Source organism: Nanorana parkeri, unplaced genomic scaffold (assembly GCF_000935625.1).
Source record: "Nanorana parkeri isolate BGI_ZX_2015 unplaced genomic scaffold, ASM93562v1 scaffold766, whole genome shotgun sequence".
Taxonomy (NCBI): Eukaryota; Metazoa; Chordata; class Amphibia; order Anura; family Dicroglossidae; genus Nanorana; species Nanorana parkeri.
Genome location: NW_017307034.1, coordinates 464,800 through 477,891, shown reverse-complemented (window position 1 = coordinate 477,891; position 13,092 = coordinate 464,800). Strand labels below are relative to the sequence as shown.

The 13,092-nt window shown below is 47.0% G+C and overlaps 1 protein-coding gene across 1 annotated transcript in view; it reads right to left on the bottom strand.

The window, feature by feature from the left end:
- The window catches only part of FLRT2 (fibronectin leucine rich transmembrane protein 2), a 69,611-nt gene extending 65,731 nt beyond the window's left edge, over positions 1–3,880 (bottom strand). Inside the window, exon 1 of the mRNA XM_018564628.1 lies at positions 3,730–3,880. The gene's annotated coding sequence lies outside the window, so the exon portion shown is untranslated. The remainder of the gene's footprint in view (positions 1–3,729) is intronic.
- Positions 3,881–13,092: the final 9,212 nt, after the last annotated feature.

The window sequence follows — 13,092 nt, the reverse complement described above, 5'->3', positions numbered from 1 at the left end:
AAAAAAATCCTTCCTCACCCCCTGGGAATGAATTTCCAGACTTGTATACAGATAAAAAAGCCACCGACAATCCCACCGGTGACTGATGTTGGGGTGGCTGTGTCCCGGGCTCTCAAGAGTTAACCAGGAGCACAACGTGCCAGTAAAATGAAGGACAATCTGTACTCAGTGCTGGGTCGGTGTGCCCATCTATGCTGATACTGGCCGAGGTGTCCCCTATACAGTCCTGCAAGTGCCACCTCCATAAGATCATTCTTATTGATCATAAATAGTGATCATTAACCCTGTATGCATGTACAGGACCCACGGCTCTGTCTATGGGTGAAATGACCACTTATAGCTCCTTCTATGCCCACCTGTATATACAGACAGATACACACACACACACACACACCTATCGTTGATCATGTACCATGGCTCTGACACCCTGTAGATTACCCACTTCTTATGTATAGCCCAAATTCATTCTGATCACCCACATGATATCTCACCCTACAGCGCCCCTATAATGACATTGATCACTGACAGTATATCGACCCCCTATACTGACAATGATCACTGTCAGTATATCATACCCTACAGCCCCCCTCTTCTGACAATGATCACTGAGAGTATATCTCACCCTACAGCCCCCCTCTACTGACAATGATCACTGAGAGTATATCTCACCCTACAGCCCCCCTCTACTGACAATGATCACTGACAGTATATCTCAGCCTACAGCCCCCCTATACTGACAATGATCACTGACAGTATATCTCACCCTAAAGCCCCCCTATACTGACAATGATCACTGACAGTATATCTCACCCTACAGCCCCCCTATACTGACAATGATCACTGACAGTATATCTCAGCCTACAGCCCCCCTATACTGACAATGATCACTGACAGTATATCTCACCCTAAAGCCCCCCTATACTGACAATGATCACTGACAGTATATCTCACCCTACAGCCCCCCTCTACTGACAATGATCACTGACAGTATATCTCAGCCTACAGCCCCCCTATACTGACAATGATCACTGACAGTATATCTCACCCTAAAGCCCCCCTATACTGACAATGATCACTGACAGTATATCTCACCCTACAGCCCCCCTATACTGACAATGATCACTGACAGTATATCTCAGCCTACAGCCCCCCTATACTGACAATGATCACTGACAGTATATCTCACCCTAAAGCCCCCCTATACTGACAATGATCACTGACAGTATATCTCACCCTACAGCCCCCCTCTACTGACAATGATCACTGACAGTATATCTCAGCCTACAGCCCCCCTATACTGACAATGATCACTGACAGTATATCTCACCCTAAAGCCCCCCTATACTGACAATGATCACTGACAGTATATCTCACCCTACAGCCCCCCTATACTGACAATGATCACTGACAGTATATCTCAGCCTACAGCCCCCCTATACTGACAATGATCACTGACAGTATATCTCACCCTAAAGCCCCCCTATACTGACAATGATCACTGACAGTATATCTCACCCTACAGCCCCCCTCTACTGACAATGATCACTGACAGTATATCTCAGCCTACAGCCCCCCTATACTGACAATGATCACTGACAGTATATCTCACCCTAAAGCCCCCCTATACTGACAATGATCACTGACAGTATATCTCACCCTACAGCCCCCCTATACTGACAATGATCACTGACAGTATATCTCAGCCTACAGCCCCCCTATACTGACAATGATCACTGACAGTATATCTCACCCTAAAGCCCCCCTATACTGACAATGATCACTGACAGTATATCTCACCCTACAGCCCCCCTCTACTGACAATGATCACTGACAGTATATCTCAGCCTACAGCCCCCCTATACTGACAATGATCACTGACAGTATATCTCACCCTAAAGCCCCCCTATACTGACAATGATCACTGACAGTATATCTCACCCTACAGCCCCCCTATACTGACAATGATCACTGACAGTATATCTCAGCCTACAGCCCCCCTATACTGACAATGATCACTGACAGTATATCTCACCCTAAAGCCCCCCTATACTGACAATGATCACTGACAGTATATCTCACCCTACAGCCCCCCTCTACTGACAATGATCACTGACAGTATATCTCAGCCTACAGCCCCCCTATACTGACAATGATCACTGACAGTATATCTCACCCTAAAGCCCCCCTATACTGACAATGATCACTGACAGTATATCTCACCCTACAGCCCCCCTATACTGACAATGATCACTGACAGTATATCTCAGCCTACAGCCCCCCTATACTGACAATGATCACTGACAGTATATCTCACCCTAAAGCCCCCCTATACTGACAATGATCACTGACAGTATATCTCACCCTACAGCCCCCCTCTACTGACAATGATCACTGACAGTATATCTCAGCCTACAGCCCCCCTATACTGACAATGATCACTGACAGTATATCTCACCCTAAAGCCCCCCTATACTGACAATGATCACTGACAGTATATCTCACCCTACAGCCCCCCTCTACTGACAATGATCACTGACAGTATATCTCAGCCTACAGCCCCCCTATACTGACAATGATCACTGACAGTATATCTCACCCTAAAGCCCCCCTATACTGACAATGATCACTGACAGTATATCTCACCCTACAGCCCCCCTCTACTGACAATGATCACTGACAGTATATCTCAGCCTACAGCCCCCCTATACTGACAATGATCACTGACAGTATATCTCACCCTAAAGCCCCCCTATACTGACAATGATCACTGACAGTATATCTCACCCTACAGCCCCCCTCTACTGACAATGATCACTGACAGTATATCTCAGCCTACAGCCCCCCTATACTGACAATGATCACTGACAGTATATCTCACCCTAAAGCCCCCCTATACTGACAATGATCACTGACAGTATATCTCACCCTACAGCCCCCCTATACTGACAATGATCACTGACAGTATATCTCAGCCTACAGCCCCCCTATACTGACAATGATCACTGACAGTATATCTCACCCTAAAGCCCCCCTATACTGACAATGATCACTGACAGTATATCTCACCCTACAGCCCCCCTATACTGACAATGATCACTGACAGTATATCTCAGCCTACAGCCCCCCTATACTGACAATGATCACTGACAGTATATCGATCCCCTGTACTGGCAATGATCACAGACAGAATATCTCACTCTACAGCCCCCCTATACTGACATTATTCGCCTACATTATATCTCACCCTACAGACACTCCATAATAACATTGATCATGTCAACCCATAGATCTCTTATACTGACATTGATCACTTTGTAAATATCTCACCCTATAAATCCTCTGTTCTTACGCTGATCACCTATACATCGCCAGTCTCAGCCATCACCTATATATGTCTCCTGGTCCTGATAGACTGGAGATCCGATTCCTGCTGTAATATTAACCCCTACACCCCCCCCCCTTTCCCTATAGAATATACACCCCCCAAAAAAGGAATATCCTACAGTAACAGGGATCACCTGGGATTCAGATACAAGCCAGGGACACGGATTGATTATAGATCAGATCTGAAGGATTGTCGCAGATAAATCAGATACCCCCAGTTGATGGATCACAAGTGATCACTCTTCGATCCGGTCCCCCAGTAACAGATGAAAGATGGGCAGATCAGAAATGATCAGATGCCAAAAGTAACAGATCGGATCTCTCCCCAGCCCCCGATCCCAGTACCTGGTCTGGTCTGGCTCCTCTTCCCGAACTCAGCATAATCCACATTGGTCCCCCTCTCCGAACATCCCAAAAAATAACGAAAAATCCAGAGAAACTTTAGTCGGTGGATCCCGTGTGCCTCCAGATCCAGGTCCCGGGAGCTTGTCCCCCCCGGGGGATCTCCAGCGCGATCTTGGCACAGATGAGCATCTTCCAGGTTCAGCCACAACAATCACATCGCAGCAATTCCAGATCGATCCCAACTCTAGATCCCAGATTCCAGCAGAGGCGACCACCAGCTGATCCGCCCCGGGCTGTGGATCCCAAACGCCAGATTCAAGAAGAGCTGATTTCCCTGGGCAGTGGATCCCTCCAAGGCTAATTTCCCTGGGGTACTGGGTCCCTTCAAGGCTGATCCCCTGGGGGTACTGGGTCCCTTCAAGGCTGACCCCTGGGGTTCTGGGTCCCTTCAAGGCTGTTTCCCCCGTGGCACTGGGTCCAGGCTCCCCTGCGATCAGCAGCAGTGCAGGCACAGAGAGCTAGGGGTGTGTATGTGTGTGTGTGTGTGTGTGTGTGTGAGCTCGGCTCCCTGTGATTGCAGCTCAGCCCTGCCCGATCCAACCTCCCAAATCCCAGCCAGTGTCAGCACTGCAGACATTAAAAGATTAGGGGCGGAGACATGCAAATCAGCACATGGAATGTGTCACTGCACTTGCCTCTGTGGCCCCTGAGATGCGTCTGAGCTGTGCAAATCTTGGTCCGATCCCTCCCTCTCCTCCTCCTCCTCCTCCTGGACCTGACACCCCGGGGAGACGGAGCAGAGCGATGCACATCTACCTATCAACCGACCTCTATCCTTCACTCTGCCCACCGACCTCCATCCTTCACTCTGCCTACCGACCTCCATCCTTCACTCTGCCTACCGACCTCCTCTCCCACCCGCCCGCCGCCCTTCTCTCTGCCTCCCGCCCTCCATCCTTCACTCTGCCCACCGACCTCCATCCTTCACTCTGCCTACCGACCTCCATCCTTCACTCTGCCTACCGACCTCCATCCTTCACTCTACCCACCGACCTCCATCCTTCACTCTGCCCACCGACCTCCATCCTTTGCTTTCTTCTGTATTCACTTTCTCTATCCATTCTTTCATTTGCCTCCAAAACACTTTCTTTCTCCTTTCTTTCTTTCTTTCTTTCTTTCTTTCTTTCTTTCTTTCTTTCTTTCTTTCTTTCTTTCTTTCTTTCTTCTCTTCCCCTCTACCCCCTTTTTTTATCCCTCACCTCTCTCTTATCTCTCTCACCTTCTTTCTCTCTCTCCCCCCTCCCTTATTCTTTTCTCTCTTCCTTCACCCTTCCCTCTCTCTCTCCCTTTCTCAATCTCTCTCTTTCTCACCCCCTCTCTTTCTCACCCTCTCTCTCTCTCTCTCCTCTCTCTCTCTCTTCTCTCCCTCCCTCCTCTCTCTCTCTCTCTCCCTCTTTCTTTCTCTCTCTCTCCCCCTCTTCTCCTACACTAGACAATCACCGCCCACATTTTTAGGCAGAATGCTTTGGAAGGCAGGCAGTGAAGAGAAGAGGCTTCTAGTAGAGCAAATTAAACTGGCAGTTAACCCATGGTATGCCAGTGCAGCCTGTGCCACCTCACCTTGCTTCGAGTTAACCATTTGCCACCTGGATTTCTTGTTCTCAGGAAAAGCTCATCTTTGCTCCATAATGGAACGGGTTACCTGGAACTGCAGGGTGCACCACCCAAGGCAATGACTGGGGTGAGATGTAGACTTTTGGGAACCCTGGACCCAATAGGGGGGCGGTAATCTCTTCCTTCCTTTATTATATGGGGTGCTGGTAGTGACTGTAGGCTGCAGACAGTGCTGGGACGCAGTGATGTTCAGTAACCCATAGCAACCAGAGTTCGCTTTGCTACACTGCAGAGCACTGAGCACATCTAGAGGACCACTGGCTGGTTTCTATTGGTAACTGCACTTTTGCTTTATTAAATATCACATTGTATACTAGGGTAGGTCTGTCTGTTACTATTTAGGGTGAAGCAGTGCTGGATGTTGGATGTGATCAACTTATATCTTCTGCTCCAATCTTTTATTCTTAACCCCTCACTTGCTTGCGCATGTTGTAAATCTGAATTAATTTCCTGGTTTCTCTAATGGTTTTGTGTTCATTGCCACCAGTGACCATGTTATGTGGGGTGCTCGTGTTCCCCCTGGGGCTTGTGCTCATTCTTTAGGGGGGGGGGGGGTTGTTTCCTTCTCCTACAAAAACATTATCTAAACTGGTCTCAATGTGTGTGTGTGACTGTGGTGAAGAAATTAGAGTGTAAGCTTTTCTAGACTAGGGTTGTACAGCGCTATGGAATATGTCACAGCTATTAAATGAGTAAAATGAAGAGAATCACTTACCTAAGTCTCTGCCCCCCGAGGAGCTTACGCTCTAATCTCCCCCCACAGACATATAGATATTATGAAGCTCATTTTGCCCGGTGGTGGTTAACCAGTCATGGAGAAATTGAACCAAGTTTTCTTCTGTGTATCATATCCACCAGCGAGGAGACTGTTCACTCTGTTCAGTGGATTCTGTCACTCTCGGTTGTTTTGTAGTCAGTTGTCCTAAAAAATCACAGATTTCCCTTATTCTCTATGTCACAAACGTATCTCCATAAGAAGGTGAGGCTGCCTATAATGATTACACAGATTTACATTATGACTTTTAAATATCTCTACATTGGTGACATTCTAGTGATGATACTATGTACAGGATTGCATGACGGTATCAGTGATCGGGCAGGTTGGATCACATTGTACAGATTGTCTGCAGCGTCCGGGTGGATACAGAAATTAACATTTGCTGGTACAGGTGCCAGTAGATTATTGTCAGAAGCAGAAAAATAAATCCATGCCTTATGGACTCTTTACATTTCTATGGACTGGATGGAGTTCTTCATGATTCTGTAAGGTGTTCAGTGAGTCCCCTCCCCCCAATATCAGAACCATAAAGCACAGCTATGGGCCTCCTTCAGACAGGCTTTGAAACATTTGCATGGTAGCAAATGCAGAAGATTTGGTCAAATCCGGGAACATTTACTGCTTGGATCTGAGTGCATTCCAGGCAATGAATCTGCAAGCTGTCTGTATTGACTGACACACTGAGCAGACAAATAAGTTTTGGGTGAGATTTATGTTGGGATGATGTAACAAAAATAATGGTCAGTTTTTGATCTCTTGGAAAGTGTCTGCTTAGCTGTTTTGGCTATGGGTGGAGATCACGGACCCCTTCGCACCCACGAGCGTGTTAGCACACTTCTTTCGTGCGTGTGTTGCATTAAGACAACCCATTCGCTTTGCTTCAACACACGAAAAAACATACCTGCGGTTTATGGACAGCACACCACTACACACAGACCGCTCACATCTGTACGTTACGGTGCACTTAGGGCCCCATTGACACCTAAGTGTTTTGTTGAGTGATTCCCGAAGTGCGTCAACACTCGAGAAGAAGAATTTAATTGATCTCAATGGGCCTGTTCACACCTGAACGTTACGTTGAACGATTCCTGAAGTGCGTCAAATCTCAAGATGAAGAATCCCATTGTTCTCAATGGGCCTGTTTACACCTCAGTGTTGTGTCACTTGTCGCCTGAAACTGGGAAAAAAGTACATGAGTTCCTTTTGGGACAGAATCATGTGACTTTGGCCTCAGAGACTTTAATGGGAGCGCCTGAAAAAACATTTTTCAGGTGCCCCCATTTAATCTTCGAGGGGGGGGGGGGGAAAATTTTGCCCTTAAAATTGCGTAAAAATGCAAAATGAGGCCTACAAAAACACATGGCTATGCTCACGCTTAGGTTGGTTTAGATGGGAACTAAGGGCAGATGGGTTGGGGTGCCATTCAGAATAGTTATGGTGTGCACACTGACCATGCTGCATAGTGTAATACAGGGGTAGCCAAACTTTGGCCCTCTGGCTGTGGTGAAACTACACCCCCCACCATGTGTCTTCCTCTGGGAGTCATGCCTGTGGCCATCAGAGTCTTGCAATGCCTCATGGGACTTGTAGTCCCATGTAGTCCCCTTGTAGTAGTACAACAGCTAGAGGGTCTGAGTTTGGCTACCCCTGGAACAGGAAACTAATAAAATCTGTTTTGACTTGATTCATAAAAAGCACATTTCTGATTTTAATCTCAGTCTTTGTGATCACGTCGGAATTTTTCCCTTAGTTGGCCAAACAACCGAAAGAGAGAGAGAGGGGTGGAGGAAGCACACAGGAAACTGAAGGGCGGAATATTAAAATTATTAGACCAAAACTCGAAAAAGAAACTCCTATTAAAAGTTAGACAACACCAACTACCCGTGTATGACTCGAAGGGGTTGGGAGACTCTTAATGAGCTTCTAATGACTGCAGAGTAATGAAGTCAGGAGATGGTTCAGGAATGTAGATTCAGCATCAAGTCCCTCGTTAAAGTCCTACTAAAGCTCACACGTCACATAATGTCACATCTCAGGGACGGTCCTGACTGTATCTCATGACGTTCCATACAAAGGACTGGACATTGCTAATGTACATTTATCACACTGGACTTCCATGGGGAGAAATAAACCCCCAAACTGCTTTATTCTACCGAGTCAGGCTTAAAGTAGATGTAAGCGGATGACGTGTAGTGCGCTATGGACCGCCTACAATTAACCATTTTAGTCATTTTCTTTTTTACTAAATACTTTAATTTTTTTCCTCCTTTGTTCCATCTCAGTTCTTCTGATCTCCAGCAAGCTCTATTGCAGCCACTTCCTGTCTATATGCCCCCCAGTGATGGCTGCATGACAGGGCGGGTTTCCTGATGGTGACAACAGTGGACCATGTCTGTGTGATGTGTGTTGAAACGGCCACTTTTAGTCTCCATTGGAAGCCCATGTGACAGGGTGACAACGCAGCAGTGTGTATGGGAGATAAGGACATGGGGGACATGTTACAGGTTCGGTTGGAGACTTGGGACATGTTATAGGTTTGGTTGGAGACTGGGGACATGTTACAGGTTTGGTTGGAGACTGGGGATATGTCACAGGTTCGGTTGGAGAGGGGGGACATGTTACTGGTTCGGTTGGAGACTGGGGACATGGTACAGGTTTGATTGGAGACTGGGGGCATGTCACAGGTTTGGTTGGAGACTGGGGACATAGTACAGGTTTGATTGGAGACTGGGGATATGTCACAGGTTTGGTTGGAGACTGGGGATATGTCACAGGTTTGGTTGGAGACTGGGGATATGTTACAGGTTTGGTTGGAGACTGGGGACATGGTACAGGTTTGGTTGGAGACTGGGGACATGGTACAGGTTTGATTGGAGACTGGGGATATGTCACAGGTTCGGTTGGAGAGTGATGACATAGAGTTCAGATCTCGTGCACATGTGATAATGAAATCAGCCAGCACAGTACAGATAGGGTTAATTATGTTAAACATGAACTCCCCAGCCCAGAACCAGGACAGGAACAATATAAACAGAAGAGAATGTGGATCTGAGAGTAGATTTGTTGGAAATAGGCTGTTAAGGGTAACCAGAATGAATATGGGATGTTCTGTATAAATATTTGGGAGACACCATACGCACAGCCTGGACAGCCCGGGTGATTGCTGGGTGGATTGATGTCCTGGACACGCCACAGAATGAGTGTTTAAAAGCCCGGCCTGTAGATTACAGAAAAATGAATGATTGCATCTGGATTAATGAATCACTCACGGGTGACAAGATGAACGCCAGCCGGCCGGGCTCAGAAATGCCACAGAACACGGCTCACAAAGAAAGCTATGTCACAGGTTTGGTTGGAGACTGGGGACATAGTACAGGTTTGATTGGAGACTGGGGATATGTCACAGGTTTGGTTGGAGACTGGGGATATGTCACAGGTTTGGTTGGAGACTGGGGATATGTTACAGGTTTGGTTGGAGACTGGGGACATGGTACAGGTTTGGTTGGAGACTGGGGACATGGTACAGGTTTGATTGGAGACTGGGGACATGCTACAGGTTTGGTTGGAGACTGGGGACATGGTACAGGTTTGATTGGAGACTGGGGATATGTCACAGGTTCGGTTGGAGAGTGATGACATAGAGTTCAGATCTCGTGCACATGTGATAATGAAATCAGCCAGCACAGTACAGATAGGGTTAATTATGTTAAACATGAACTCCCCAGCCCAGAACCAGGACAGGAACAATATAAACAGAAGAGAATGTGGATCTGAGAGTAGATTTGTTGGAAATAGGCTGTTAAGGGTAACCAGAATGAATATGGGATGTTCTGTATAAATATTTGGGAGACACCATACGCACAGCCTGGACAGCCCGGGTGATTGCTGGGTGGATTGATGTCCTGGACACGCCACAGAATGAGTGTTTAAAAGCCCGGCCTGTAGATTACAGAAAAATGAATGATTGCATCTGGATTAATGAATCACTCACGGGTGACAAGATGAACGCCAGCCGGCCGGGCTCAGAAATGCCACAGAACACGGCTCACAAAGAAAGCCAATGACAAGGGGAGGAAGGCCCCTCCTGCACAAGACAGATACCTGGATATTTGTGTATTATTAGATTGTCAGCTTAGCGAGTCAGCCACTCAGTATTCCGTCTGCTGCTTTACTCAATAATCCTGCAGGATACTGTATAGCAACCAGTTATCATCTTTCATCATCCTGATTGCTCTCTATGGAAGGGAAAACAGGAATTTGAGACACTGATTTCCTATAGCTTTAGGGCCCGCAGACATAAGAAAACATTTTCCCATTTACGGTCAGCTCAGAAAACTATTACAATGTTTGAATACCAGTGATTGTCAACTCATGAGTTGTAAGAGGCCCCTGACATCACTAAAGGGCCACACTTCATATTCACTATATGTAATGGTAGAGAGGACTGTTACAGAGATACTAGAGAAAGTGATGGTGTGGACATGTTACAGGTTTGGTTGGAGACTGGAGACATGGTTCAGGTTTGATTGGAGAGTGGGGACATGTTACTGGTTCGGTTAGAGAGTGGGGATATGGTACGGGTTTGGTTGGAGACTGTGGACATGGTACGGGTTTGGTTGGAGACTGGAGACATGTTACAGGTTTGGTTGGAGACTGGAGACATGTTACAGGTTTGGTTGTAGACTGGGGACATGGTAAAGCTTTGGCTGGAGACTGGGGACATGCTTCAGGTTCGGTTGGACATTGGGGACATGTCACAGGTTTGGATGGAGAGTGGGGACATGGTACGGGTTTGGTTGGAGACTGGGGACATGTTACATGTTTGGTTGGAGACTGGGGACATGTTACAGGTTCGGTTTTAGACTGGGGACATGTTACATGTTTGGTTGGAGACTGGGGACATGTTACAGGTTCGGTTTTAGACTGGGTACATGTTACAGGTTCGGTTTCAGACTGGGGACATATTACAAGTTCATTTGGAGACTGAGGACATTTACAGGTTTGGTTGGAGACTGGGGGAATGCTATGGGTTTGGTTGGAGACTGGGGACATTTACAGGTTTGGTTGGAGACTGGGGACATGCTGCTGAAGACAGTGAGAGGCTGGGGACATGGTTCATGAGGCTAGTGGGGATTATTGCTATTACCCCATTACAAACCAATGCTCCCACTGCCTTCTGGGGTCCAAGGGCTGCACAAAAGTTACCAAAGGGACTACTGTGGCCCTCAGGCTGGGCACCAAGGCTGTGGACCGTTCATGACAGAGCCTGGCCTCGCAATCACGGGGGATGATGCATTTTACTAAACGTGGCACTCAGGTGCTCTACCTCTGTCACCCTTTGTATGCCAGGATTTACACATCTATAAGAAGTACAACAATCTTTAATAAGGAAAGATCTTTTTGGGGTCATATCACACACCTTTAAAAAGTAATCACCGATCAAGGTAATAAAACAATGCTATGCAGCCTGACTCCTGGAAGCAATGCTCAGGATGGTTGCCTTGCTGTCTTTGGGTATCATAGTATTCTGGTTATAGAGGCATTAGATCCCCTTGCTACAACGCAGTTGTCTATTGTTCTGCTAGGACTGTGAAGCAGGGCGGAGACCCCCGAAAGCTTTTCCCGAAAATGTTACTGTTAGTGTAAATGAAAAAAAAAAAGTATCATAGACAGTACTCGACTGTGTGATAGTATTCTGATACATCCCAATGGACTTGGATGTTAATAATGAAAAACAGATCTTACAGATGATTGTAAGCAGTTATCAATTGTGCTCGTAGCATCTTCCACCCACACATGTGCGGTGAGGACGCACTTACAGTAACTTAACAACGAGCACTTATAAAGCGCCGGCTGCATCCAGATGGGTGAATCAGCCTCACATTGCCACTGGAGGCCTCAGCTTTTGTCCTGACTTCACATGCTCATGGAGATCAGAGCTGTGCTGCAGCTACAGAGGCTTCTATGAGCAGAGAGGGGGCGCAGTGCCGCTATGTGAGCACAGGTGGCGCTCTAGCACAGGGATAGTCCACCGGGGACAAGACATTTCTAAACCCTGAGAGCAGTCACTGCCATTTGTACTGACTTGGCTCTCAGCTAATTGATTTTTGAGTTAACTGCTTGTTGACTGTGGAGAAGACAATTCTACGGAGACTGGAATCTGACCCAAAGAGCTGACAGTTTAGAATACATTCCAATATAACGTGAAGAAAAAGATACTTTAGTGGAAACAAAAAGTGTATTAGCGGAATGCTTTCAGTCCCTGCTCTTATCAGTGCTCCTTCCCCGATAGAATAAAGGACAACTCCACCCAAGGCTCATGTTTCATTCTCTCATTTCATTGTCTCATGGGATCTGTTAGGGCTAGTTCACACCGAGCGCGTTCCAGGAGCAGAGCAGTTACAGAACGGATCAAAACTGTCTCCAATGTTCTTTTGGGTTATAGTTCACAGGGCAGCGTTCAGTTCCAGAGCATGTAAAAAAACTGCACCTGCTCTGGAACGCTCTGAAACGCATCAAAAACGCATGCAAACGCCATGGAACACGGTGAAAGCCCACTTTAGGCTAAAAATATATATATATTTTTCTGTTACTAAAACGGCCCAGAACGTGGCAAACACGCGACAAAAAAGCGGCAAAACACACTGCACTGCGTGTGCAGAAACTCATGCAGATCTGGTCCGTATTTTGTGTGAACAAGGCCTTAGTGAGATCCTAGAATGAGGAGCTCCCACCATCCCTGTGCTGAGTTCCCGGGTCTGTACACCCGCTGTGCCCATTATGAGGGGCTCCCACCATCCCTGTGCTGAGTTCCCAGGTCTGTACACCCGCTGTGCCCATTATGAGGAGCTCCCACTATCCCTGTGCTGAGTTCCCGGGTCTGTACACCCGCTGTGCCCATTATGAGGAGC